This window comes from Rhinopithecus roxellana, chromosome 13, assembly GCF_007565055.1.
Source record: "Rhinopithecus roxellana isolate Shanxi Qingling chromosome 13, ASM756505v1, whole genome shotgun sequence".
NCBI classification, from domain to species: Eukaryota; Metazoa; Chordata; class Mammalia; order Primates; family Cercopithecidae; genus Rhinopithecus; species Rhinopithecus roxellana.
The window spans coordinates 37,089,057-37,094,215 of NC_044561.1; positions in this window are offsets into that span (position 1 = coordinate 37,089,057).

The window sequence follows — 5,159 nt, forward strand, 5'->3', positions numbered from 1 at the left end:
ATCATGTTGAAATTTGCTCTCTAATGTTGGAGTGGAGCCTGCTGGGAGATGTTGGGGTCATGGAGGTGAATTTATCATGAAATGCCTTCTTTGGCATTGGGGTGTGTATGAGTTCTCATTCTGTTAAATTCCCATGAGGGGTGGTTGTCAAAAAGTACCTCCCCTTTCCTTCACTTTGCTCTTGCTGTGTGATGTCTGCACATACTAGCTCCCATTTGCCTTCTGCCATGAGTGGAAGCAATTTGAGGCCCTCATCAGAAGCAGATATTGGCACCATGCTTCTTGTACAGGCTGCAGAACAGTGAGTGAAATAATCCTCTTTTCAAATTACCCACCTTCAGGTGTTGCTTTATAGCAAAACAAACAAACTAAGACATCCTCTATCTCTGTTAATTGGAGATTTACTTCGAATGCAAGGCCAGTTTACATTCAAGGGAATTATTGATAGGAAAAGTCTAACTACTGCCACTTTGTTACTTATTTTCTAATTGTTTTGTAGGTTCCTTTTTTCTTTCTTCTTCTCTTACAGTCTTCTTTCGAGGTTAAGTGATTTTTTTCTAGTTGTATGTTTTGATTCCTTGCTTTTTTATTTTTAGTGTATCTTTTATAGGTTTTTGCTTTGTGGTTACTGTGAGGCTTACCAATGCCAACCTATAGTTATAGTAAGTTACTTTAAACTGATAACAATTTAACTATGATTGCAAAGAAAAAAGGAATTTAAAAAGCTGTACATTTAAAGTACATTCTCATCCTAAATTTTGAATTTTTATTATCATAATTTAAATTTTTATATTGCCTGTTTCTTAATGAATTATTATAGTTATTAATTTTGATAGTTTTGTCTTACAGTTTTATACTAAAGATATGTGTTTTCAGAATCATAAGTTATCTATTATAGTATTTGAATAAAAATCATGATACCATCATTTTCCTTTGGTTTGTAGAACTCTCTGTAGAATTTTTCATAGGACAGGTTTGGTAGCAATAAATTTCCTCGCTTTTTGTTTGTCTGGGAATGTCTTTATTTCTCCTTCATTTCTGAAGAATAGTTTACTAGGTAAAATATTTTTGGTTGACAGTTGTTTTTATTCAGCATTCTGAATATATGATCCTACTATCTTCTGGCCTGCAAGATTTCTGCTGAGAAATCTTCTGCCAGGCATATTAGAGCTCCACTATATGCTATTCGCTTCTTTTTTCTCACTGCCTTCAGGACTGTTTTTTTGTTTTGACCTTTGAGAGTTTGATTATAATGTATGTTAGAGTGTTCTTATTTGGTTTGAATCTAATTAGTGACCTATGATCTTCCTGACCTGAGCATTTTTATCCTTCTTCAGATTTGGGAAATTTTCTGCTATTTTTTTTTGAATTATCATTCCACCCTTTGTCTTTCTCATTTTTCTTTTTAATGTAAGTAACCCAAATATTTGCTCTTTTGATGTAGTTCCATAGATCCTATACGCTTTCTATGTTCCATTTCATTTTTTACTCTTTTATTCTCTATATATTTTCAAATATCCTTTCTTTGAGTTTACTGATTCTTTCTTCTGTTTGATCAATTCTGCTGTTGATGGTCTTTATTACATTTTTCATTTTATTCATTGTATTTTTGGCTCCAAACCTCTGTTTGGTTTTTTATTATTTTAATCTCTCTGTTAAGTTTATGTTAAATTTCTGATTCTTTTGTTTTACCGAATTTTGCTGAGCTTCCTTAAAACAGCTATTTTGAATTCCTTGTATAAGAGATCAAACATCTCCATCGCTGTAGGGTATGTTATTGATGTCTTATTTTGTCATTTTGATGAGGTTACATTTTCCTAAATGGTCATGATGCTTATGGATATCTGATGATATCTGCCCACTGAAAGACTTAGTATTTATTCTAGTCTTCACAATCTAGCTATGTTTGTAACATTCTCTCCTCAGATATTTTATTTTATTTTATTTTATTTTTTATTTGAATAGGGTTTTCCTGCATTACACACACATTTTGGCTAGAAATTAGAAAACAAAAATCACAAACAGTAATTTATTTTGGAAATGAATTAAAAAAACAGAATATCAATTCAGGAGAGAAGAAAGAGGTACCTTATAGCGATAGTAATGCTTGGCAGATAAATGTTAATCTGAGTACCTCACTAACTGCTTTGGAAAATGATTCCTTAAGAGGGAAACAAGGAAAATAGAGGCAGACTCCTTGGAGAATATCAATTTATTGATAATGAAAAACAGAAAGCATAGGATGTAGATGTGATCAATAAAAGGAAATATATACAATTATAATTGTCAATTTACAATAAAAATTGTCAACATAATTGACAAGTAAAAATTTTAGAGTGAATACTACAATATCTAAAATTTTAAATTACCATTTTGGGCTTAACAACTTATTTATTTATTTATTTATTTTTGCCAATTTTAAGTTTATTCTAAATGTCTCTTATTAAAAGAAATTCAATCAGTGGTTAGATATTATTAGCGACTCTTTTTGAGAATTTTGACTCATTTTTTAATACTAAAAGTATCCTATGTCCTTTTCTTTTTTTTTTTTTTTATTATACTTTAAGTTCTAGGGTACATGTGCATAATGTGCAGGTTTGTTACATATGTATACTTATGCCATGTTGGTGTGCTGCACCCCTCAGATATTTTAATCAGACTGATTGGGTTGTGCTCCCTGAGCTCGTGACCACTGCAACTATCTCAACACTAGAGGATGCTCTAAGCCCATGTTTGCCATGTGTAGCATGAGGATGCCAAGGATGTGGTGACTCTGGCAGAGATGAATCTGAGGAAGGCCCAAGAAAGGTACCCAGGCTGTGAGGGAAAGCTAACCAGGGACCAGAAGCCAAAGACTGTCTCACTGGCCTAGATAAGCATGCCTTCCAGCAGATCCCTACACACACGGGATAGGTTTTTGACTGTAGCCTAAATAAGCATGCCTTCCAGCAGATCTACACACAGGATAGGTTTTTGACTGTAGCGAGAGGAGCTGGAGCTGAGACTGGGTCCCCTTGGGATCTCCTGTGGAAGGGTGGGAGGTGAGCTCATTTTGTTATCTCAGACAGGCATGTCTTGATTTTTTGTTAATTGGCTTCCTTTTTACTCTCTCTAGCCTTTTCTTGTGGAAACCATACTGTATGAATGTTGGGCTCCTGGGAAGTTTTCTCTGTCTCTTGGTGGTTTGTTTTCTGTTTTGAAACTGTATTTATTTGCTATGTGTTCTGCAAAATTCTCCCATCTTCTCTTCCAACTCACTGATTTTCTTTTCAGCTGTGGATATTTGGACTATATATTAAGTTTTATTGTTTTTTTTTAATTTTAGCAAATATACTTTGCTATTTTTCCATAATCTCCTATCATACTTCCTACATAAAATATCTGCCTGCATCACTTTGAGGATAATTATCTTTTCTGGTTACTGAAGTATCAATTCCTTTTGTGTGTTTTTTTTTTTTTTTTTTTTCTCATGGCATTGGTTTTCATCAAAACTCGTCTATGAACTGAGAATTTCTACTGAACTGTCAGCAGCCAGCCTCAGAGGAAAGGTGCAGCCTACCTCAGAGGAAAGGTGGAATCACCTGCCAAGGGCTTATACCTCATATGGTTTTCAGTTAGAGTAAAGGGATGGGAGTAATGTCTCAGCAACTAGTTTTCTGGCTCTAATTTCTGCCTAGTCCTCCATGGGGTCACCACTCATCTGGGTTAACACCATGTTCCTTTGGCCCAAACACAATGTTCATTCCTGGAGACAAACCCTACTGACACTGCAGAGACATGACACACAAGGGTATATGGTTACAGAGTCAACCAATGTGGATGCTCTCCTGGCAGTAACAAAGTAATCCTGTCAACTAAACCATGTTCTGCATAATAGTGAGAAGATTGCTGTTAGCATTTAACAATGTATTTAGAACATATTTCCAGTTTGTGTGTGTGTGTGTGTGTGTGTGTGTGTGTATGTGACTGCACAATATTCCATTCTATATCTGTGTTACGATGTGTGTAGTTACTCCCTGGTAGTTTGTAATTTTTTTTTTTTTTTTTTTTTTTTTTTTTTTTTTTTTTTTTTGAGATGGAGTTTCACTCTTTTGCCCAGGCTTGAGTGAAGTGGCACAATCTCAGCTCACTGCAGCCTCCACCTCCTGGGTTCAAGCAATTCTCCTGCCTCAGCTTCCTGAGTAGCTGGGATTATAGGCACCCACCACCATGTCTGGCTAATTTTTGTATTTTCTTTTTTAGTAGGGACGGGGTTTCGGCATGTTGGCCAGGCTGAGTATATGTTTTCTGTAGGGATGGGAGTCTCACTATTTTGTCCAGGCTGGTCTTGAAATCACCTCAAGCATGCCTTTCACTTTGGCTTCCCAAAATGTTGGGATTATAGTTCTGAGCCATTGCACCCAGCCTCTGGTAAATTGTTGAGTTGTTTCTGGCGTTATGCTATTGTAAACAGCAATAGCATAATAGATATTTGACAGATATTCTTGGCATCAGTTTTGTAGAATATATTCTTAGAAGCACAATTGCTGGATCATAAAGCCTACACATTTTTAAACAATTCGTACTCCCATCAACAATGTAAGAGAGTGTGTTATCCCACTTCCAAATCAAACCTAATCTTTTTATTTTTTTATTTTTTTATTTTTTATTATACTTTAAGTTCTAGGGTACATGTGCATAACGTGCAGGTTTGTTACATATGTATACTTATGCCATGTTGGTGTGCTGCACCCATCAACTCGTCAGCACCCATCACTTCATCATTTATATCATGTATAACTCCCCAATGCAATCCCTCCCTCCTCTCCCCTCCCCCCTCCCCATGATAGGCCCCAGTGCGTGATGTTCCCCTTCCTGAGTCCAAGTGATCTCATTGTTCAGTTCCCACCTATGAGTGAGAACATGCGGTGTTTGGTTTTCTCTTCTTGTGATAGTTTGCTAAGAATGATGGTTTCCAACTGCATCCATGTCCCTACAAAGGACGCAAACTCATCCTTTTTATGGCTGCATAGTATTCCATGGTGTATATGTGCCACATTTTCTTAATCCAGTCTGTCACAGATGGACATTTGGGTAGATTCCAAGTCTTTGCTACTGTGAATAGTGCTGCAATAAACATACGTGTACATGTGTCTTTGTAGTAGAATAATTTATAATCC